The sequence below is a fragment of the Oryctolagus cuniculus genome, chromosome 8, assembly GCF_964237555.1.
Source record: "Oryctolagus cuniculus chromosome 8, mOryCun1.1, whole genome shotgun sequence".
In the NCBI taxonomy this organism is placed as follows: Eukaryota; Metazoa; Chordata; class Mammalia; order Lagomorpha; family Leporidae; genus Oryctolagus; species Oryctolagus cuniculus.
Genome location: NC_091439.1, coordinates 141,224,925 through 141,249,847, shown reverse-complemented (window position 1 = coordinate 141,249,847; position 24,923 = coordinate 141,224,925). Strand labels below are relative to the sequence as shown.

At 43.4% G+C, this 24,923-nt stretch overlaps 1 pseudogene; it reads right to left on the bottom strand.

Annotated features, from left to right (window-relative positions):
• Window positions 1-7,517: 7,517 nt before the first annotated feature.
• Window positions 7,518-9,662, bottom strand: LOC127489747 (palmitoyltransferase ZDHHC5 pseudogene; annotated as a pseudogene).
• Between the last annotated feature and the right edge of the window lie 15,261 nt (window positions 9,663-24,923).

The window sequence follows — 24,923 nt, the reverse complement described above, 5'->3', positions numbered from 1 at the left end:
GATGTGAGTGTCCCAAGTGACAGCCTAATTGTTGTGCCAAATTCCAGCTCAGCTAACTTTGTTGAGATATTTTCCCTCACAAGTCTCTGTCTTTACTTAGAAGAGAGAAAACTGGGCTGGTGCCATGGCTCAATAGGCTAATGCTCCACCTGTGGTGCTGGCACACCAGGTTCTAGTCCTGGTCGGGGTGCCAGATTCTGTCCCAGTTGCCCCTCTTCCAGTCCACCTCTCTGCTGTGGCCCGGGAGTACAGTGGAGGATGGCCCAGGTCCTTGGGCCCTGCATCTGCATGGGAGACCAGAAGAAGCACCTGGCTTCTGGCTTCAGATTAGTGCAGTGCACTGGCCACACCGTGCTGTCCACAGCAGCCACTGGGGAGTGAATCAACAGAAAAGGAAAACCTTTCTCTCTCTCTCTCTCTCATTGTCCACTCTGCCTGCAAAATAAATAAATAAATAAAGAGGGAAAACTGATTTTTCTTTGACAAATATTGTAAATTAAGCAAGGAAATTCTCACAGATGAAAATGAGATACACTCAGTAGTTATTTTAAATATATTTTTGAAAGTTTGCTTTTAATAAATTCAGGAAAGTAAGAAGATAACAGATCGTGGTTTGGGTACAAATAATATATCTAAACCAAGCATAATGTGAGTTTTAACACCTCTGATTTTGAAGACATTTACAACTACATTGAAGTTGTGTAGAAGAGAATGATATAGAATTACTGAAAGCAGGACTGCAGGAGGCCAGATTCTTCTTTTCACCTCAGGCTCCAATGCAGGACCACCAAGTCCGTACTGCAATGTTCTGATACATTATGTACATTTTCACACTGTTTTTGTCTGCCACTCTCTGAATCTATGTTGGGATTTCTTCCCCAAGCCCTCTTGAGTCTGTAGAAATATCACAGCATGATATAGCTCCAAACCATTAAAACACTCAATAATGGATACATGACTCTTCCTTAAACTTTATATGAAGAAACACAGAATAACTCACCTGGAAGCATTTCAGAAAATGAGATAAACATTCAGGGAAAAAGCATTTGGCATGGTAGTGAAAAAACCCACATTCCATGTTATGTTACCTGGGTTCAAGTCCCAGTACTGATTCTGATCCAGCTTCCTGTTCATACACAAGCAGGTGAGCAGCAAGCTCAATAGTTATCTCTCTGTTACCAGCGTGGTGGATTCAGAATAAGATTCTGGCTTCTGACTGCCCTGGCCAGTCCCAGCAGATGCAAAGACAATCTCTCTCCCTCTGTCTCTCTCTCTCTCTGTGTGTGTGTGTGTGTCCCTCTGTCTCTTAATCAGTATCTCTGTTTTCAAATGAAATTTTAAAAAAAAAAAGATTTGTTTATTTGAAAGGGAGAGTTACAGAGAAGAGGCAGAGAGAGTTTGAGAGAGAAGTCTTCCATCCACTGGTTCACTTCCCAGATGACTGCAACAGCTGGAGCCACACCAATCTGAAGCCAGAAGCCAGAACCTATTTCAGGTCTCCCACACAGTCGCAGGGACCTAAGGACTTGGGCCATGTCCTACTGCCTTCCCAGGCCATAGCAGAGAGCTGGATCGAAACTTGAGCAGCCAGAACACAAACCGATGCCTATACTTGATGCCGGCACTGCAAGTGGCGGCTTTACTGGTAACACTATGCCACAGTGCTGCCCCATGAAATGTTTTCTAAAAATGAGAAACATCATGGACAAGAAAAATATTTTTTCTTAAGCCATCAGGGTCATGTTCAGCATCTTTACCTACATGTGGAAACTGCCCAAGTCTTCCAGAAGCTGCAATCATATCTTAGCTCAGTCTTGAGGGAAAAATGCTCTTGTTTTCCTGTAGGTGCTGTGCATACATCACTGGTAGTAGCAAGCCTGTGCTTGGCTTCTCCAGGGTGAGTTTTGGTGCAAAGCTCACTGTTTAGCGGTGGCTTGCTGCCCCCTGCTGGCCCTCTGGTGGAACTGTTTGGCAGATACTGACAAATTGTTTACAAACTTTAAAGACTCTACATAATGATGAATAGCCAAGTTAAAGTGGTCACAACTTCCCATTTTATAAAGCTATAGGAATGGAGAGACTGAGCCTCCTCTAATCTCAGCTTCAACTGTATCCCATTACCTTTTTTATGTGCATTTCATTTCCAATCATTTCACAATGTTTGCTATTGTCCTTTGTGACTTGTTTCTGTAGCTCCTAGGAGTGTGTTCTTATTTTCCACATATTGTGCACTTCTCAAATGTTCTTCTGTTACTGATATTCCAGGTGAATCTATTGTGGTCATAGGATGTCCTTTTTTATTTTTATTCTTTTAATTTTCTTTAGGTTCTTTTGTGATCTAGCAAAAGGTCTTCTGCAGACAATGTTCTGTGAGTACTTGAATAGAATGTGTATTCTTTTGTTTAAGTACATGGTCAAGTTGCTTTATCCTTTCCAATATATTGCAAACCTGTTCTGTCCATTATTAAAAGTGACATATTTCTGTCTCCTAATATTAATTTTTTAAGAATTATTATATCTAATGCTGAGTGAGAGCGAGAGCAAGCGAGAGAGAGAGAGGCCTTCCTCTGCTGATTTTCTTTCAAAATTGTTACAAAGCAGGCCAGTGTTGTGGTGCAGTAGGCAAAACCACTGCCTGCAGTGCCAGCATCCCATATGGGTCCTGGTTTGAGTCCTGGCTGTTTCAGTTCTGATCATCCAGCTCTCTGCTATGGCCTGGGAAAACAGTGGAAGATGGCCCAAGTCCTTGGGCCCCTGCACCCAACTCCAGCCATTTTGGCAATCTGGGGAGTGAACCAGTGTATGGATGACCTCTCTCTCTCTCTCTGTTTGACTCTCTGTAACTCTTTCACATAAATAAATAAATCTTTTGAAAAGCTGAGTTAGCCAGGAACTGGATCACTAGAACTGCCAGGACTAGAATGTGTGCCACAATTGGTGGCTTTATTCTCTATACCACAGTGCCCCTTCCTAATACTAGTCTTGACCAGTCTTTTCTCTATGATTTTTGTCATTTTCTTTCATTTAATGTTGGGCTTCTTTGTTAGATACATGCATATCTAGAATTAATCTTATCCGGGTTGATTGACCCTTTTATTACTCTAAAATGTCATTTATCTGTAGTACCTTTATTTTAGAGTTTATTCTCTTATTAGAATGGTCAGCAAGTATATACATCTCTTTTATAATTACCTTACATTGCATATCCATATTTCATGCTTTAACCTCTAATACTTTTGTATTAGAAGCACCACTGTTCTGGTGCTTAAGGTTCATTTGCTCCATGATTCTGGCTTTTTCAATTTATCTTAAAGATTTATTTTACTAGCCGGCGCCGTGGCTCAATAGGCTAATCCTCCACCTTGCGGCGCCGGCACACCGGGTTCTAGTCCCGGTTGGGGCGCCGGATTCTGTCCCGGTTACCCCTCTTCCAGGCCAGCTCTCTGCTATGGCCAGGGAGTGCAGTGGAGGATGGCCCAGGTGCTTGGGCCCTGCACCCCATGGGAGACCAGGAAAAGCACCTGGCTCCTGGCTCCTGCCAGGATCAGCGCGGTGCGCTGGCTGCAGCGGCGGCCATTGGAGGGTGAACCAACGGCAAAGGAAGAACTTTCTCTCTGTCTCTCTCTCTCACTGTCCACTCTGCCTGTCAAAAAAAAAAAAAAAATTAAAAAAAAAAAAAAGATTTATTTTATTTTATTTTATTTTGAAAGACAGATACAGCAATCATGAAGGGAGCACAGTCCAGAGCAGGCAAAGCAGCCCCTGGTACAAATCACCCCTGTGAGCTGTCTTGCTGCTTCCTGAATATTTCTTTGAATTAGAAATAACCTGAGCAACTAATTGTTGATCTGGTGTCATTGGCCTAAGGAGTTTCAGACTGGCAGAAACCAGATTAAAATTCCAACTGAAATCTAGGGAAATGTATTTGGTAAGTATCAAACTTGTACATGGTGCTACCAGGTAATATCTCTTTTAATATTTTGTTCAGCTGTTAGTGAACATTGGTTTTTTTGTTTTGTTTCATTTTCAAAAGATTTATTTATTGATTTGAATGACAGAGGTACAGAGAGTGAGGGAGACAGAGAGAAAGAATTTCCATCCATGGTTCACTCCCCAATTGGCCATAATGACCAGGATTGGGTTAGTCCAAAACCAGGTATCAGGACCTTCTTCTTCCAAGTCTCCCACATGAGTTCAGGGGCCCAAATTCCTGCATCATTTTCTGCTGCTTTCCCAAGCACAATAGCATGGAGCTGGATTGGAAGTGGAGTAGCTGACAACATAGAAGGTGACTTTACCCATTATGCTACAATGCTGACCCCTGAACATTGCATTTAAGAGAGCTCTCCCTGGGGCCGGCGCTGTGGTGTGGTGCCGGTTTGAGTCCTGGCTGCTCCACTTCCAATCCATGTCTCTGCTCTGGCCTGGGAAAGCCAGTAGAAGATCAGCCAAGTCCTTGGACCCCTGCACCTGTGTGGAAGACCCAGAAGAAGCTCCTGGATGCTGGCTTCAGATCACCACAGCTCTGGCTGTTATGGCCAATTGGGGAGTGCACCAGTGGATGGAAGACCTGTCTCTCTCCCTCTGCCTCTCCTCTCTGTGTGTAACTCTGATTTGCAAAAAAATTAAATAAAATAGAAAGAGAGCTCTACCTTTTGTAGTTAGATATCTCTTCCCTGAGAAATTGCTTTCTTATTTTTTTTAAGATTTATTTTATTTATTTGGAAGATAGTTACACAGAGAGCTAGAGACGGAGAGAGAAGTCTTCCATCTGCTGGTTCATTCTCCAGATGGCCGCAACAGCCAGAGCTGCTCCAATCCAAAGCCAGGAGCCAGAAGATTCTTCTGGGTCTCCCACATGGGTTCAGGGGCCCATGGACTTGGGCAATTTTCTATTGTTATCCCAGGCCATAGCAGAGGGCTGGATTGGAAGAGGAGCAGCCAGGACTAGAACCAGCACCCATATGGGATGCTGGCACTTCAGGAGAGGGTGTTAACCCACTGTGCCACAGTGCCAGCCCAAGAAAATGTTTTCTAACTTGGTTCTTTTACAGGTCTGGACTAAACAGCAATTGTGATCAGAGCTCTATTCTTATTGCCCCTTAGCACTTATTTTCTAAAATAAATAAATTGTATTTGGAAACTACAAAAGAAAAAGCTGTTTTACTATAATACTGCTTGACCTCCTTAAGACTGAATAAGAAATGGCCACTTAAAAGATCTCTGAATGGGGCTGGGACTGTGATGTAGTGGGCTAAGCTACCACTGCAGGTGCCTGCATCCCATCTGGGCATGATTTCTAGTCCTGGCTGCTCCTCTTCTCATCCAGCTCTATGTTGTGACCTGGAAAAGTAGTAGAGATTTGCTAAGTGCCTGGGCCTCTGCACCCCCATAGGATACCCAGAAGGAACTCTTGTTCCTGACTTAGGATTGGCCCAGACATGGCCATTGTGGCCATTTGAGGAGTGAACCAGATGGGAGACCTTTCTCTCTGTCTCTCCCTTTCTCTATAACTACAGATGGTCTGGGTGGAGGCTTCTTGGTAATGGAATTCAGTTGTTCGCAGTCGATGGTTACATGTTTTCTCATGAGCTGTCAGTGAGGTCTGCCTTCTGTCATTTCCTTTCAGTGGGCTCCTGAAACTCCCATGCAAACACCATTATTCATAGGTCATTCAAAACACCAGCAGCCAATGAGTGTCAGCCAAAATATGAAAATTTTAACTAAGGTTAAAATTATGTTCTGTGTATTAAGTACAATGAATCAGAATCAGCCTTTTGAGTTTTCTTTCATAGGAAAAATTTTCAAAATCATAGCTTTAAGGAGCTGGCGCTGAGTCATAGCTGGTAAAACCACTGCCTGCAGTGCCATTATCTCATATGGGCACTGGTTTGAGTTTTGACTGCTGCACTTTTAACCCAGCTCTCTGTTATGGCCTGGGAAGGCAGTAGAAGGGGGCCCAAGTCTTTGGGCCCCTGCACCCATGAGGAGACCCCAAAGAAGCTCCTGTCTCCTGGCTTTGGATTGGCCCTGTTCCAGCAGTTGCGACCATTTAGGGAAGGTGAACCAGCCAATTGAAGACCTCTCTCTCTCTTTGCCTCTGCCTCTTTGTAACTCTTCCTTTCAAATAAATAAATAAATAAATCTTTAAAAAAAATGTTTCTGCTGAACACTCCCAAAACTGCCTGGAGGAATTGCTACAGCAACTTCAAATGGGTTCATTTGCCTGAGACATAGCAAGTCATTCACTGACTCTGGGGTAGTGAAAAGAAATTATAGCTTTAGTTATATACTATCTCAGTTTCTTAAGACATCTAGGTATTGCTGTTAAGTATAAACTGGGGAAAGCAAATGACATAAATGTTTCTAAATATAAACTTAAGTAGTCTCTTTTTGTTTGCTGATAGATCAGGATTTCTCTCATTTGTCAGTTGAAAATGGCTAATCAGAATAAAAAATGAAAGGGACTCTGTGAAGAGGCTGGGGTCACCCCTATTTAGAGATTAGAACCCAGGTATCTCCTCTACCCAGCACCATACTAAGGTGGACCGAGGGGTAACCCCCAGGGGACATCTGGAGGGGCCTAGGCCTGCCACTCCTTTCCTCTATCCCATTTTTGGCATGTGATGAAAAACATTGCATTTTGGATTTTTCTCTTTGGTCCTTGCACTTTAAAATCACCTTAACTGTAGGCCAGGGGAAGCTCTGAGGGGATCACTTAAGAAAGCCACCCAATCCCTCTCTCCTAAGAAAGGGGGGATTTTCTAATAGTGTTTTGAATTAGGCCAGATGCTTTTCCTGATCCCCCTCCTACCACCACCACCAATGTCATGGAGCTCTGACCCCTTTCCTGGGAAACTAAATGCCAATAAGCCTAGAAAACTAACTTTCCGAAAGTTCTTTCCTCTTCTAACCAAGAGCTCAGACTCCTCTCTCCCCAGGTTTCTTTCCTGATCACTTAGCACCAACAGGGGGTTCTACTACTTCCTTAGTTGGTAACAGACAAGAGAGGGACCATGGGGGGAAAGGAAGACTCTGGTGTCTCCCCTCTTTTCCTGCTGGTCTGAGGACTAGGAAAAGTAAGATCCTCCTTCTTTTACATATCCCTCCCTCATTTTCCCATCCCAAGATAGGTATATAATTTCTTTGATATTTATACACACACCTGGTAACACAGAAAATTAAAAAATAGGATCTGTAACAATAATAAAAAATTATTTCTGGTTTAAAAATGATCTGGTTCCCTCCAGGGCAAGCAATTGCACAAATGTCCACTGAGTCTGGTCCAGGGACTAGGGAAGGAAGGTCTTAAAAGGTAAAAGGGGGGAGCTACTACCCCAGCCTCAGCACCCCAACTCTCCAACTCGGTTGCATTTTATAAAACACTCACCCTCTGGGAATCAGGGTTTTAAAAAACGTCCATGCAGGGGAGGGGAGCCCCTTGAGGGAAGGAAGCTAGCCACCCAGGACCCTTTGGTGTAGACACAGTGGTGTGGGGAAGGGGAGGTGCTGACGGCTCACACCATATCTCAGGTGGTACCGCCCATTCATGACAGTTTCTTGACTCTTCCCCTTGTGGGGCCAGGGGAGGCTGAGCTGATGCTCTTGGGTTGCTGTTGGATTTGCTGTGGGAGATATTGAGCTGTACTTCATCTTCAGGCATCAGCAGTGGCTGCAAGGCCACTTCCTCTATCTCAGAGACACCAGGTGGGGATTTTTGGCTGCTGTAAGATGTTTAATGGCCCAGATATGGGGTGGTTGGATCTGGTTCAGGGGACCCTAGTCCCTGGCCCCTTAGCCTTTCTGCCTTCCCCAAATGGGGGACAGCTGGGCATCCAAGTGGAGTCTTGCTCGGTGGTGATCTCTTTGGATCAGCTAAGGAGGAAGCCCTATGAGGGCATGGCCTGAGCCAGGTGTTGACTGAATGCCTGAGACTCCCAAGCCTGGCTCTTCCTCATGGACTGGGAGCTGGGTGACTGGTGCAGCAGCGTCTCTCATGCCTGGAGGGAGGCCTCAGATTGTCATAATGGACTAGTGAGGGCTCTCGTGTTGGACCTATTGGCACCAAACGTGGATGCCTCTCAGCTTCCTGTTGCTGGGCCAGGAATACTGATAGGAAGGGAGAGGTGCAGCTGAAAGCTGGGTCTGGCTCAGGCTTCCGTTGCATGTCTGATTGGCCAGGCTCTTACAGGAGGTGGAAGTGGTGCCTTCTGAACGCATGCACTGCAACTGGTCCAGTACAAAACCTGTTCTCTGCGCCGACTTGAGGCTGGAGGAACAAGAGCCACTGGAAAGTGGATTGAAGTGAAAGCTTTTGCCAAAGGTGGGCGAACAGAAGCTCTCTGGTTCCAAGCTGGGCTCTGAGTGGTAACTGGGATGATGGCTGCTCTCTGCAGTTGAGGTTGGCTTCCTCAAACTGTCCCCATGACTAACTTGGTGCTGGAGGAATGAGACAGGGCAACTGATGTACTGCTGCTACTATAACCCAGCCGACACTTGTACATGGTTGGTGTGGGGGGCTGTCCTGGCCCCAAAAGCTGCTATCTCCATTAGTAGCCAGGCAAAGGTGTGTTCGCAGTCCCATGCAGCTGCTCAGGTCCGGCATAGGAGGAGGCCGGGGTTTGGTATTTGCGGACTGGCTCTCTGTTGTTTCCAAGCTTCCCTTAGACTTAGTTCCCCTAAGCTCTCCCTGGATGCCATTATCCATGATCTTCACTGTAATCTGACACTTCTGGCTGAAGGAAGGGAGGTCTGATTTCAATCGTCTTCTCTTTCTTTGGTCTTCCCAAATATTTGGGTGCTGGGGAATTGCAAAGTGCATTGTTACAGCAGCCATTGGTGAAGGGGCTCATGCCTCCCTGGAATTTACCCATAACCTATTCATTGGCTGTGCATCCCCAGGCCACCAGCACCACATGAAACACTGTGAGGCTAGCTACAGGGATGAAGAATAAGCCAGCCATGCACATCACTGCCATTGTGACAGTGTGAAGACCCCTGAGAGCTCCTCTATGTGGCAGAGGACATAAAGGAGGCCAAAGCCTAATATACCCATAGAGTGGGCTGTCAAGGAAAGGAAGAAGAGGAAGAAACAATGGTAGTTCTGGTGGCCAATACAGTTGTTCACCCAGGGGCAGGGATGAGCAAATTCCTCCACACAATTATCACAGACACTGTGTGGGAACGCCGAGGAGGAGAGTAGCAGCAGCGGGTGGCACATCCTTTCATGCACACCTGGATGCCCTTGATCTCCACTGTTTTGTAAAGGGCGCTCGAAAATCTTCTTTTTCCTCATCTTCCTCAGCTTGAGGGAAAATGTCTGGGTCCATGAAGGTGGCCCTACTGAAATTTTCCAGAACAAAGAGAAACATAAATGCATTGTAGATGGGCACTGCAGGTGACATATTCAGGTTTAGTTCTGGACATGTACAAGCAAAGAAGAGTGTTGTAGCTCCCACTAAGAAGATAGCGGCTGCTGAGGCCAGGATGTGTTTCTGGGTCTGAATCTCTATCCAAACTCTGCGGGCATGTTGGAGCTCTGAAGGGAGATCTGCCCTGCCGCATAGCCCAGGCCCACACAGAGGCAGAACAGATAAGACAATGGGATAAGGGAACCAACAGAGAAGAGTACAGGAAAAAAAAAGGGAAACCAAAAATTTAGAATTATCATCCTTCCACATCCCCAAACAAAACTGAAGGTCAAAATATCTCAAACGAAGGAAAGCATAGGGGAGGGTGAAAGGTGATTGCAAGTGATAAATAACCACTTCCCCAGAAAAAAGGCAGAAGAGGAGGTTAAGAAACACAACCTGGGGGCTGGCACTGTGGTGTAGCAAGTAAAGCCACTGCTTGCAGTGCCAGCTTCCTATATGGACACCAGTTCGAGTCCTGGCTGCTCCACTTTTGATCCAACTCTCTGCTATGGCCTGGGAAAGCAGTAGAAGATGGCCCAAGTCCTTGGGCCCCTGCACCCACGTGGAAGACCTGGAAGAAGCTCCTGGCTTTGGATTGGCACAGCTCCAGCCATTGCAGCCAATTGGGGAGTGAACCAGCAGATGGAAGACTTCTCTCTCTCTCTCTCTCTCTCTGCCTCTCCTCTCTCTGTGTAACTTTCAAATAAGTAAATAAATATTTAAACACACACACACACAAGTTTAACAGCTTAGAAATAGGAGACAAACAGTAGGTTGTACACATACAAATGGCTGCAGGTAGAGAACATGGAGAGTCAGACAGATCAAGGTACCGCTCATGGACAGAGGCAGGTCTTGAAAAAAAAAAGAAAGGGAAATATCAAGGCAGGGCAGGAAATTCTGAGCAAGGAAAAATTCCTGAGGAGATATCCTAGTACCTCCACGACTACCACACTCCCACAAAATGTGAGCAGCACCTAGAAGAGGTGTGTACTGTGCATTTTTATCCATGAAGGAACCTGCGGCCCCTTCTAGCTTCAAAGAAGAGCTGTTTTTACTGCAGCCCTTGTCAGTTTTAGGCAGCCTTCTCAATGCCACCTCTCCCACACCTTGACTTCACCAGGGTTTGTAGTCTGCAATGACTGTTGAATGTTATTTATTTCTCTCTTGGTGGCTAATGCTGGACTACAGCTGTTACAAGTTGAGTTGTAAATACTTTCCTTTAAGAAGAGAGAAAACAGAGAGAGAGCAAGCTTCTCTGTCTTCAATCTCTTCTTGCTATTCCCAAGCCCTTCAAGGGCCCCGTTTCCTATAGAGTTCATGCAAAACTGAAGGAAAACTTAAAATCCTTGAAGCCTTTTCTTCCCAATAAGCAGAATAAGATGAAGACATCAATACCACGTGATACTTTAAAAAATATCTCAGGGAGAAGGCACAGTACCAAAGATGTCCCAGTTTCCAGGTTAGTCACTGTGTCTGTTCTTTCTTCTTCAATCTTGGGCTTTCCAGACAGAGTTCAACTGGGTTATGGTGCCTCCCTTGGAGCGGTGCCCATCACCGCCGCCGTCGTTGTTGCCGCAGCCTCCTTGCAGTGCTGTCCGGCCTCTGACAGGCAGCGCAGAGCCCCCACACACTGCACGCCTGTCCCGCTCCTCTGCAAGCCAGCGCACAGCCATGGCTCTCAAGGCAGGGTATCGAGCCCTCCCAGTGTTCCCATTGGCTCCCTGCCCCAGGCACGTGAGACGTTTCTCATTCATGAGGGTCACGCAGTTGCACCTGCCCCTGCTCACTCTGCCATCCACCCATAGCCCCCACCCCTTCTCTGCTCTCAAAGTTAAGTACTCTTAACATCTTAACATTCTTTAAAAGTAATTCAAGATGGTTTAAAAGTAAATATGAAATTTTTATCTTGTTTCATTTTGAAAATTATGTTAATTTAGAAGTTTTTAAAGAATTATTTTGAGATGGTGATGGGACTGACGCTGTGGCATAGTAGCTTAATCCTTCGCCTGCGGTGCCGGCATCCCACATGGGTACCAGTTCTAGTCCCAGCTGCTCCTCTTCCAATCCAGAGAGCTTCTGCTATGGCCTGGGAAAGCAGTAGAAGATGGCCCAAGTCCTTGGGCCCCTGCACCCATGTGGGAGATCGGGAGGAAGCTCCTGGCTCCAGGCATCAGGTTGGCACCCCTCCAGCCATTTTGGCCATTTGGGGGCTGAAGCAAGATGGAAGACCTTTATCTCTTTTGCTCCCTCCCTTTCATTGTCTGTAACTGTACCATTCAAATAAATAAAATCTTTAAAAATGAAAAAAATATTATTTTGGGGCCAAAATAATGGCATAGCAGCTAAAGCAGATTCCTGTAGTTCCATTATTTCATATGGACACCAGTTCAAGTCCCGGCTCCACACTTCTTACCCAGCTCCCTGCTAATGGCTGGTGAAAAGCAGCAGGTGGCCCAGGAGCTTAGTTCCCTGCACCCATTTGGAAGACTCAGATGAAGCACTCTGACCCAGTGCTGCATGCTGTGGGCATATGGAGAGTGATCCAGCAGATGGAAATGCGTGCTCTCTCTCTCTGTAATTCTGACTTTCAAACAAATAAATAAATCTTTAAAAAATGAATCATTTCAAAATGTATATTTTTGTCATAAGGTAGAAAGGCTGCAATACTCTAGAATGTAAGGGAAAAAATAGGGCAAAAAACTCAAGGTTTAAGTAAGTTGCAGAAAGCATGAGCACCTAACAGAAGGTTTGAAGTGGCCAGCACTATGGTGCAGTGGGTTAATGCCTTGGCCAGTTCTAGTCCTGGCTGCTCCTCTTCTGATCCAGCTCTCTGCTATGGCCTGGGATAGCAATGGAAGATGGCCCAAGTCCTTGGACCTGGAGGAGGCTTCTGGCTCTGGATTGGCACAGCAATGGTCAATGCAGCCATCTGGGAAGTGAACAAGCAGATGGAAGACCTCTCTGTCTCTACTCCTCTCTAATTCTGACTTTCAAATAAATAAAATAAATCTTTTAAAAAAATGTTTGAAAAGGAAAAATCTTGTAAGAAAAATTGTGTGTGTGTGAAAGCCAAAAGCTTCATCCAAATCTCCCACATGGGTGAAGGAGCCTAGCACTTGGGCCATCCTCACTGCTTTCCCAGGCACATTAACAGTGAGCTTCATCAGAAGTGGAGCAGGGTCTAGCACTGTGGCAGAGTGCTGAGATGGTGGCAGCCATTTGAGCAGCAGTTCATGTCCCAGGTATTCCATTTCCAATCCAGCTCCCTGCTAATGCACCTGGAAAAGCAACAAAAGATGACCCAAGTACTTGAGTCCCTACAAGCACATAAGGAGACCTGGAAGAAGCTTCTGACTTTGGCCTGGCCTAGCCCCAGATTCTGTGGCCATTTCGGGAGTGAACTACTGGATGAAAATATGTCTGTCTTTTGGAATCTCTCTCTATATATAACTCTGCCTTTCAAATAAATAAATAAACTCTTTTTTACAAATGTGGAACAGTCATTATTCAAACCAGCACTCTGGGATGAGGCATCCCAGACAGCTGCCTAATCTACTATACCACAATGCCTGCCCAATTATAATTTTAAAAATTTACATTGTTTTCTAAAAGCTTGGAATTAATATCAAAGGTACACTGAAATAAAATTAGAATTTGATGCTTTTTTAAACAAGCTGTTTAAAATATGTGCATATTGATATGTTAGTAAATATGTAGAAATAGCCTTGGACTTTAATTTTGGAATCTGTTTTTTTTTTTTTAAGGATTTATTGATTTATTTGAAAGGCAGAGTTCCAGAGAGGCAGAGAGAGAGAGAGAGAGAGAGAGAGAGATCTTCCATCCTCTTGTTCACTCCCCAGATGTCCTCAATTGCCAGAGCTGAGCCAGGAGCCAAGAGGTAGGAGCTCCCTCCAGGTCTCCAACATGAATGTAGGGGCCCAAGGACATGGGCCATCTTCTACTGCTTTCCCAGCCATTGCAGAGAGCTGAATCAGAAGTGGAGCAGCTGTGACTCAAATTAGTGACCAAATGAGAGGCTGGCACTGCAGTTGGCAGCTTCACGTGCTATGCCAATAGTGCTGGTCATGATATCTTTTATTAAAAAAAAAAAAAAAGACTGCAGCATCTCCTTTTAAGAATTCTTGCTTAGTTTTTAACCATCTGTGAATTTTCTAGTCAGCTTCTTTAATCTTTCTTCTCCTTCCTGGTTGTGACTCTTAAATTTTTCTAAGTAATGGGTTATTTTATATGCTATTTTTCTATTCAAGGTTTTTACTTCCACTTTGGTGACTGACCAAAAACCACAAATGTTGTGCCTTAGCAAACAATCAGAATTGTTTGGAAAAAGCTGAGTCTTAAGAGTTAAAAGTTGTATATATACTTGTTTTATAAAATCATCAGATTTATGAGTAAATCTGGTTTAGAACTGGTTGAATCACACTAAGCAGATGGATGCTATTTCAAAATTATAAGTGAGCCTATTTTGACCAAATATTTTAAGCCCTTTTGACATCTTGAGACTTTCTCAGAATCAAGGTTCTAAATTTTTTCACTTTGAGATTTTCAGCAGGAACCCTTGATGTGTCAAAGGATATATGTCTTATCTTTTAGAGGTAATAGTTTATTATGCAACTTGCATTTTAGGAAAGTACTGTCATGAAATTATGCTCAATGTTACATTATATTTACATAGATATGCCATTGATATAAATGTCCTAGAAGTTATAAAAGTTTTAAAATCTGATAGTCCTTTTGTGTTGTTACTAGTCATGATGGTTATCTTCATAAAAAGGAGACCCAGAGTCCTAAAAGGGACAATAGGTGTGTAAAATCCTTCAGTTTCTTTCTTTCCTTTTTAAAGATGTATCTATTTATTTGAAGACAGAATTCCAGAAAGGAGGGGGGAGAGAGAGAGAGAGAGAGAGAGAGAGAGAGAGAGAGAGAGATTGGATTTCTTCTGTTGGTTCACACTCCAAAGGGCCACAATGACCAAAGCTAAGCCAGGCTGAAGCCAGAAAATATGGTCATAATTCAAGTTCTCCCAAATGGGTACAGGAGCACAGACACTTGGCCATCCTCTGCTGCTTTCCCAGGTGCATTAGCAGGGAACTGGATCAGAGTGGAGCAACCAGGACTCGAAGTGTAACCCATAGGGGATGCCAGCATCATAGCTGGTAGCTTCACCTGCAATGCCACAATGCTGGTCCCTCTTTAGTTGCTTTGTAACATCCTGTATGGAATGAACACAAATGACTCATGTCAATTAATCAATTTCATAATTTTAACTATGTTTATTTAAAGACTTCTGTCATCCATAGTTTTGTATTCTTCTCTAAAAACACTTGTAATCAATTTCACAGAAAATGTTCTTGAATACAGATTTTTGGCTACTTTAGACAAGAATTTCCAGAACTTTGAGGGAAAGAAAAATAACTAAAAACCCCATAAACTGGTAATGGAGGGGCCAGTGCTATGGCACAGTGGGTTAAAGCCCCAACTTGCAGCTCCAGCAAAAACAAAGAAACTGGGGCCAGCCCCATGGCACAGTAGGTTAATCCTCTGCTTGTGGCACTGGCATTGCACATGGGTGCCAGTTCTAGTCCCAGCTGCTCCTCTTCCAATCTACCTCTCTGCTATGGACTGGGAAAGCAGTAGAAGATGGCCCAAGTCCTTGGGCCCCTGAACCCATGTGGGAGACTGGGAAGAAGTTTCCAATTGGCACAGCTCCAGCTGTTGCAGCCATTTGGGGAATGAACGAAAGGAAGGAAGACCTTTCTCCCTGTCTCTTCCTCTCACTGCCTGTAACTTTACCTCTCAAATAAAATAAAATCCTAAAAAAACATAAAGGGGCTGATACTGTAAGATGTGGACTTGGTCACCCAAGGCTAGCTGACATGTCTAAGAATTACAGCCACTTGTTCACTGAATTAGACACAATAGTTCACATTTGGGCAGTTTTTTACCACTGTGCATACTGCTCACTGTGCATACTGGGCTCACTTCTGGAAAAAGGAGGGCTACTGGCTCATTTCTGGCTATTTGGGAGAGTCTAAGCCATACTATTTGATAACTGAAATATTACTAAAAGAAAAAAAAGCTTTTTTTAATCCAGCCACATTGTCCACGGGCCCCTCTGGAGACAATAAATGTGAATGACTACATGTATTGAACAAATGTGTCCCAGCAGGCTATTCTAATGGCCCTTTAGCAGGGGTGGAGGACTTCCATACCCTAGCCACATAAAGCCCATAAAATCATTTGGTCTGACCCTGCCAAGGCAACTACAAATGGGATTCGACATTCAATCTATACAGACTAAATCTTAAGTTGCCAAAGCAACTACAAATGGGACTTGATATTTAATCTATACAAAATAAATCTTAAGTTGATAATTTTGTATGTCCTGTGAATGATGTTATAAACACCAAAATGTCCCTTGGAAGAAAGGCCCTTTGCTTTAGAGACTGCAGACCTTGAACAATAAAGGATGGAAACAGCTTCAAAGACAAGGAGATTCAACCATTGAACACACAGCAGTAACTCCTCCAGAATCTATGGAAGCAACAGCACTGTTACCAGGTATCTTAGAACAGAAGGTTAAGCTCAAAGTCCTCACCCAGGCCTTATGTCTCAGAGGAGGTAAGGGTGAACACTCATACTGCCTTGAGTTAGGAAAGAGGGATGTTGATGGTCTGAGTTTTTATTGGGATAAAGAATAAAGACATACATTGGGACTTCCTTGGGTTCAAGAAACATGGAAGAGATATACAGAAATCTGTGAGTTTCCTAAACTTTCTTTGAAGCTAGTCCATATCTCTGTTCTATTTGTATGAACACTGGCTATTCATCTTCGTTCTATACATAGAACTGGAGAATGTGATTTTGTACATAAGGCACTGGCAAATTATATTCAAAGTGTCTTTTTTTATCTTGAGGATTCATTCTTTATTTAGTCATTTTTATTAGCTTAAGGGAAGACCAGGGAGCAACGGCACTAGCCAATCTTTTTTTTTTTTTAGAAACATTTTATTTAGTGATTATAAATTTCATGAGTACATCTTTAAGAATAGAGTGATTCGTCCCACCATATCCACTGTCCCACCCTACTGCCTCCCTTGTTGATCCTCTCTCTCCCATTCCCAGTCCCATTCTCCATTAAGATTCATTTTTTTTTTTTTTGGACAGGCAGAGTGGACAGTGAGAGAGAGACAGAGACAGAGAGAAAGGTCTTCCTTTGCCATTGGTTCACCCTCCAATGGCCGCTGCAGGCAGTACGCTGCGGCTGGCCCACTGTGCTGATCCGAAGGCAGGAACCAGGTGCTTCTCCTTGTTTCCCATGGGATGCAGGGCCCAAGCACTTGGGCCATCCTCCACTGCACTCCCGGGCCACAGCAGAGAGCTGGCCTGGAAGAGGGGCAACCAGGACAGAATCCGGCACCCCGACCGGGACTAGAAGCTGGTGTGCCAGTGCCACTAGGCAGGCAGAGGATTAGCCTATTGAGCCACAGCACCAGCTTGAAGGATTCATTTTCAATAAACTTTATACATAGAAGACCAGCTCTGCACTAAGTAAAGATTTCAACTATTTGCACAGAGACACATACATTAAATATTAAAAAAAAAAACTTTCTGAGAACAACCTTTATAGGTATATCACATACTATGACTCATTTAGGACTGAGGTCTTGCATGGGGAGTAAGTGTACAACGATTCCTGCTGTAATTTAACAATTAAATCTCTTATGTATGACGTCAGTGATCACCCAAGACTCTTGCTATGAGTTGCCCAGGCTAAGGAAGCCTTTTGAGACCACAGTCTTTGTCAGTATTTAGGCAAAGCCAAAGGCAAAATGGAAGTTCTGTCCTCCCTTCAAAGAAAACTACATTCTTCTTGGATGGCTCCTTCTTTCCACTGGGGTATCATTCACGGCAATCCTTCATGTAGGACTTTTTTTACTTTTGCCATAGTGTCTTAGAATTCAATGCCTGAAATGTTCTCATGGGCTTTTCAACCATACAAGAATGCTTTAAGGGCTCATTCTGAGGTCACTATGCTATATAAAATGATTGTGATTCTATGAGTCTGCTGTGTGAACTGGTTCCCAACTCAACATGTCTTAAAATGCAATGTCTGGTCTCACTCTAAGTCTCTATTTTATTGTTTTTTAAATATTCATTTATTTGAAAGACAGAGTTATAGGAGAGAAAGAGACAGATCTTCCAACTGCTGGTTCAATCCCCAAATGGCTTCAACAGCCAGAGCTGGACCCATTCAATGTCAAAAGCCAGGAGCTTCTTCCAGGTCTCCCAAGTAGTTCCAGAAGCCCAGTACTTGGGCCATCCTCTGCTCATTTCCTGGGTGCATTAGCAGGAAGATGGATCAGAAGTGGAGCAGCTGGGACTCAAACCCATGCCCACATAGGATACTGGCAAGGCAAGCAGTGGCTTTACCCTCTACACCAAAGTGCCAGCCACATGCACACAAATCTTAATCAGTGACTATCCCTGGTTTTAAACTGGAAGTTTTCTGGCAGAAAAATCACTAATTTCTCTGGTTACTCTTGAGATACAGAAATACGACCATGTTCTTGCTTTTATTAATGCTGTAGAATGTTTATATACCTGCAAGGTAAAGCTATGCAGAAAATGGCTGTGTAACCCTTCTATTTATATATAAGATTGCTACAGCAACACCCAGAACTAGCCTATGGTGGCTGCTGTTGTGGTGTAGCATGTAAAATTGCCAACTATGACCCCAGCATCCCATATGAGTACTGCTTTCAGTCTTGGCTGCTCCACTTCCAATCCAACACCTTGCTAATGGCCTTGGAAGATGACTCAGTACTTGTGCCCCTGGCTGATGCAGCCACCTGGGGAAGTGAACCAGCAGATGGAAGATATCTCTCTCTCTCTGTGTTAACTATTAAGTAAGCAAATGAGTAAGTAAAAGAAATGCCTCCAACCTCCTCTCCTTTCATCCTTAAAATACCCCCACATTACCCCACAAATTTCATGAAGCAGTCTGACCAATCACTGTCCCTATTCCTTAAGGATGGAGGAGAAACAAAAGCATCTAAAACAAAACCCCTATAGAACAAAAGCAGGACCAAGCATCTTCTCTGTCTCCCTTAAACCAAGGCATCCTTATCCATATTGTACCAAAAATAGTTCACTAAATTGAGGGAGTGATACAGCTGGCCTGCACACAAGAAGTCACTTTTCTGCAACAGATAGAACCCTGCTGGCCAATATTGTCTGGATGGGTTTATTTAGGGGAGTTCCACATCTAGGTAAGGAAACATCCCAGTCTGGGCCAGCAAATAACTACCAATTGTATGTAAACTCCCAGAATAACTAAAGCCCACCTGAACACCATTAAAATTCCCTAAAGAACATACCATCTTCAACTAGTAAGATGAAGGTCAAAAGCATCATGAACCGATCAGGAACTTGGACACAAGCTGAACATGCATCTGTCACCTCTAATTTCAATCTATAAGAATCTTTGCCTCTAACTTCATGGGGAGCCCTGGAGTTAAGCTCCTTGCTCTGGGCTTTAAAATAAATGCTTTTTTACTCCACCACACCAAAGCCAGCGATCAGCTTACTGTGTGTTGGGCAAGTGTATACAGGTTAGGGGTTCTACAGCAACACCACCAACCAGATTGGAGGTATGTCCTGCAATAAGGGCAGAGATGGGACTTGAACCCAGGCATGCTGACATAAAAGATAGGCTTCTCAAGGAGTGCTCCAATCATTATGCCAAATCCCATTCCCTTACATTTTCAAACTAATTTTTTCTTTGAATTCCAGATAGACTGAAGGAGACAGCAGAGATCACCCATCTGCTGGTTCAGTCCCTAAATGTCCACAATAGTTGGGGCTTAGAGGCCAAAGTGAGGTGCCAAGAACTCATTCTAGGCCTCTCTCATGGATGGCAGTTGGGTCATCTTCTGTTGCTTTTCCAGGTGCATAAACAGGGAGCAGTATTGAAAGTGGAATAGCTGTGATAGGAACCAGCTCCTATATGGGATGCCAGTGCTGCAGGTGGTGGCTTACCCACTATACCACAGCACCAGCCATGATTATATTTCACACATCTGCTTTTGAAGATATTTAGAAATATTTTGAAGCTGCAAATTACTGATTTGGGCTTGTGCTGTGGTGCACCAGCCTGTAGCATCTGCATCCCATATGGGAACCTGGCTGCTCCACTTCCAATCCAGCTCCCTGGCAATGTACCTTGGAAAGTAGTGGGGGATGGCCAAGTCCTTGTGCCTCCGCACTGATGTAGGAGACCCAGCACAAACCCCTGGGTTTGGATTAGCTCAACTCTGCCAATTGTCATTTTGTGAGTGAGCCAGTGCATAAAAGACACAGCTATCTTTCTAGCTATCGCTCTCCCTACCTCTTTCTGTACCTATTTCCAATAAAATAAATAGAAAAAAAAATACAGTGTGGCTTTGGGGGGCCACTACTCAACACTCCCTCCCGATTTAAAAAGTCAGTGATAGAGAATTAATGAAGGCATTAGTATAGGAGCTCCCATCTTTTCCTCTTGCCTCAGACTAAACCAGCAGTGAGTGCTCCCCAAGTCTGTACTGCAAAATCCTGATAAATTTGTTATCACACTTTCATTATCTGCCAATCTCTGAATCTGTGTTGGGATTTCTTTTCCCAAACACTCCGGGATACATATAAAAACAACATAGCCCAATGTAGCTTCATCTGATTAAAACACTCAATGATGGATAATTGACTTTATATGAAAAAAAAATAAGCCACCCAGGAACATCTTAGAAAATGATTGCTTCTCTGATGCTAGTTAAGAGAAACTTCCAGGGAATAAGCACTTGGCCTGGTAGTTAAAGACCCACATTCCATACAGTGGTGTCTGTCTCAAGTCCCAGTACTGATTCTGTTCCAGCTCCCTGCACATGCACAACCACGGAAGCAGCAAGCTCAATAGTTGTCTCTCTGCCACCAACATGGGAGATCAGATGAGTGACCAGCTTCTGACTTTGGCCTGGCCAGTTCCAGCCCATGCAAAATCACTATCTCTCCCTCTTTCTCTCTTTGCTTATGTGTGTCTGTCTCTCCTTGCCTTTCAAATAAAAAATTTTTAAAAATGAGAAACATCCTGGACTGCAACAAGGCTCATGTGCAGGATCATTTCCTCCATGTGGAAACAGCCCCAAGTCTTCCAGAAGCTGCAATGGTGCTTCCTTAGCACAGTCTTGAAGGAAAAATGTTCTTGCATTTACTGTAGGCACAGCACCTACATCACCTGGTGGATTAAGTATGCGCACCAAATGAGGCCTCTAGGATGAGTTCAGGATCAAACTCATTGTTCAGTGGTTTCTTACTGCTCTCTGCTGGGCTTCTGATGCAACTAATACATTTTTTGTTAGATACTGACAAACTGCTTACATACCACCCTGCACAATGATGAATAGCAGAGTTGAAGTGATCCCAATTTTCCATTTTAGTACTTAAAAAGCTATAGGAATTGAGAGGGATCATATCCGTAACCTGTTTTAACTGCATCCTATTTTTATGTTTCATTTTCATTTCCTATCATCTCGTATTTTCTACTTTCACTTGTTATCTATTTTCTATAGCTCTCTATTTAGGAATATGCTGCTATTTTCCATATATATGTGCACTTCTCAAACGTCCTTCTGTTATTGACACTCAAGATAAATCCCTGTGGTCATAGAACATTCATTGTTTTATTTGTATCTTTTCAGTTTATTTAGGCTCTTTTGTGACCTAGCAAAAGTTCTTCTGCAGAGTATTACATGTGCACTTGAACAGCAAGTGTATTCTCTTGTCCAACTATCCTGTCAAGTTCTTTCATGATGTTCATATTTCCTATATCCTTTCCAATATATTGCAAGCTACTTTGCAAACTTCTTTCCATTACTGAAAATGGCAAATATGTGCCCTAACACTAGTTGACAACTCTACTTCTCCCTTTTTGTCTCTCTGTGACTCTGCTTTCAAATAAATCAATCTTAAAAAAAATCCCTAAAGAATAACATTGAAATTTTCATTGCAATTGCATTGGTTTGATTTTATATTCTGTAATTTTTCTGAGTTCTAACATTTTTAGTGGACTCATTAGGGTTTTTTGATATTTGAAATTCCAAGAGATGGGAGGGATGGATGGACAGAGAGCAGCCACGTGTTGGTTCATGCCCCGAATGATCACAGTGGCTGGGGATGAGTTAAGTCAAAGTTAGGATCTGAGAGTTCAATCTAAGTTTCTCATGTGAGGGAAAGGGACGACTTGAAGCATCAACCCCCTGCTGTCTCTGTTAATGATACACATGCCATGTAACAGACAACTAATTCCTCTACGTTCTTATTTTTATCAGTTTGCTCTCTTTCTTGCCTAATAGCTCTAGTTTGAAGTTCTACTGCTACAAGCAAAAGAAATTATGAGGGCAGGGATCCTTATCTTCTTGATATTAGAGGAGATGACTGAATACCGTGAGCAGTGATCTAGCTATGGCCTGGATCATGCTGATATGTATTTTTCTATACCCAGTCTGTTTATTATGCCACATCTATTTCTTTGTGTGATGCAAGGCAATGTCTTGTGCTAAGCTCTGTCACATCTCAATTATCCCCTTGTGAGTTCTATATTAGCCCAATATAGGCATTGACCAATTGACCATCAAGGTTTTGGTGAGGGAAATGTTCCCCAGCTGGAGGCAAGATAGAGTAAAACTGCGGTGATGCTTTGGTGATCCCAGCATCCCATATGGTTAAGGTCCTGGCTACTCCACTTTTGGTGCTAAATACTCCCTGCTACTGCTCCTAAAAAAGCAGTGGAAGATGGCCTAAGTTCTTGGATCTCTGCCACCCAAGTAGAGACCTGGATGGAGTCCCAGGCTTTTGGCCTGGCCATACCCAGCTGTTTCAGACATTTGGGGAATGAATTACTGAAGCTGACATGAGGTGATATTTTGAATGAAATTAGGTCATTGTCAGTCCCTCCTCAGCTTCCAAATAGCCTACTAAATTATGTTTCACCATTAAGAGACTTATTGTACCATATGCAATTGTGTATTAAAACAGACAGCATAAACTTACACAGAAATACCATTAGTTTTAACAATGCTCTACTAAGGTATATAAATGAAAGGCATAGAACCAGTATAATGAAGAGCTAACTATATTCTCATGTGTATTACACATTACTCAGAATGTTAGATGTAAAAACAGTGGACATATCTACCTACACATGAATAGACTTGAAATGTGCCACATAAACACAATAGGGTTCCACTGAGCCTTCCATAGTGAAATTCTGTCACTTTTGACCATTTATGTGAATATAGAGATTATCATGTGAAGTGCCAAACCCAGAAGGACACAAAAGGACAAATATTACCTCACTAAAAATCTGGAATGCATGTTAGAGAGAAGAATGGTGGAGTAAGGATAAAGGGAACACATTGGTAAATATTCACAAAGTTTCCCCTAGACACCGTGAATGAAAATATAATGCTGCATTTCATATTTCAAATTTCTTGTAGAGGTTTTTAAATGTTCTCACCATAAAATATGAGGTGAAGAATGTGAATAATTCTGGGCCAGTGCCGTGGCTCAATAGGCTAATCCTCCACCTTGCGGCACCGGCACATAGTGTTCTAGTCCTGGTCGGGGCACCGGATTCTGTCCCGGTTGCCCCTCTTCCAGGCCAGCTCTCTGTTGTGGCCCAGGAGTGCAGTGGAGGATGGCCCAAGTGCTTGGGCCCTGCACCCCATGGGACACCAGGAGAAGCACCTGGCTCCTGCCTTCGGATCAGCGTTGTGCGCCGACCACAGCGTGCTGCCCATGATGGCCATTGGAGGGTGAACTAACAGCAAAGGAAGACCTTTCTCTCTCTCTCTCTCACTGTCCACTCTGCCTGTCAAAAAAAAAAAAAAAAAAAAAAAAGAATGTGAAGAATTCTCATTTGAAAATCCCAGAATTAACATTCATCAAATGATCACATCATACCCTAAAGTATCTACAACTATTTTTCAGTTGAATATTTTAAAAAGGCAAATATTGTCAGGTTACACTAAAAAAAAGAACAATATAATCTGTATAGGATTAAAACATCTTTTAAAACTTTTTTGTATTAATACAAAGAGAAATGTTCCATGCATTCCATAGCAGGATAAAACTTGAGGGGCCAGCACTGTGGCATAGCTATAATTCTAACATTTGAAGCTAAAAAAAATTTGAAGCCAAAACAAGAAAGCAGAAGAAATAAGGAGTAAAATGGAGAAGGTCGAGACAGGAAGGGGTAATTCTCCCCATCTTCATGTAGGAAAGAAGCAGTGCTGTGATGCTAGCATGTGGCAAGGATGCCTCCCTCACCAAGACCTATAATCTCTGCACCTTGATATCAACCTACCATACTCACTTCTGGCTCCTCTTTGGATTCTGCTGATGCCTCTGGGAAAGTCATACAACCCCTGCTGTGCATGTAAACCAAGCCCAGGAAGAGTAATTTAAGATTTACCACCCACATGCTCTTGTCTGTTGGCTGACAGGGTGAAAAACCCTGCAGGGTTTACTACATACCAATTGTAAGAAGGCGGCATGTTTGAATATCCTGGGTATTTTGTATTTTCACCTGGGTCAGAGACAAAGGATTGTGCTGCTTAATGCTGAACACAGTTGCTCCATCAGCAAAATGATTTCCTTCTTTTGCCTGGAAATGCAGGGGCTACACAAGGGGTACAGATAATATTAAACCTTTTAAAGTGTCCAGGTCCTGCTGCTCCTCCAGGGTGAAGTCCACAGTCCACAACTGTAATAGTGCATTTCTCCAAAAGGTATCAGCTCTGGGTCACAAAGAAGGGTGACAGGGAGTTCATTCTTCTCTTTTTGTCTATCTTGCCTCTTATATAAGATGAAGCTATTTTTGTATGCTATAGGCCAACAGAAAGGAAAATGATAATCAAAACATATCAATTTCATATTAACTTTGCAATTATGAAATTTACTATAATTGAGTTTCCCTTATTCTCTAAAAGATCACAGTTTAATCTGTAGACACAAGTGCAAATGTGTAACTGAAGAGTGCTAGATCAAGTGAGACATCCATTCAAAGTAGATCAGGCTAACAACGTTTTAAAAACTTTGGAAGGATGGCCTTGTGGCATAGTGTGTAAAACCACAGGGAACCTGTTTAAGACCCAGTTGCTAACTTCCTTTCCAGGACTCGGCTAATGCACCTGGGAAAGCATAAGATGGCCCATGTCCTTGGGCCCCTGCAGCCACCTGGGAGACCTAAGAGAAGTTCCTGGCTCCCATCTGTTCCAGTTCCAGCTGTTGCCACCATCTGGGGAGTGAACTAATGATGGAAGATCTCTTTCTTTCTAAATAAATCTATTAAACAATAAATTTTAGGGGATGGTATAGTGCCACAGCAGATTAAGCTACCATCTGAACCCACAGCATCCCACATGAGCACCAATATGAGCCACACCTATTCCATTT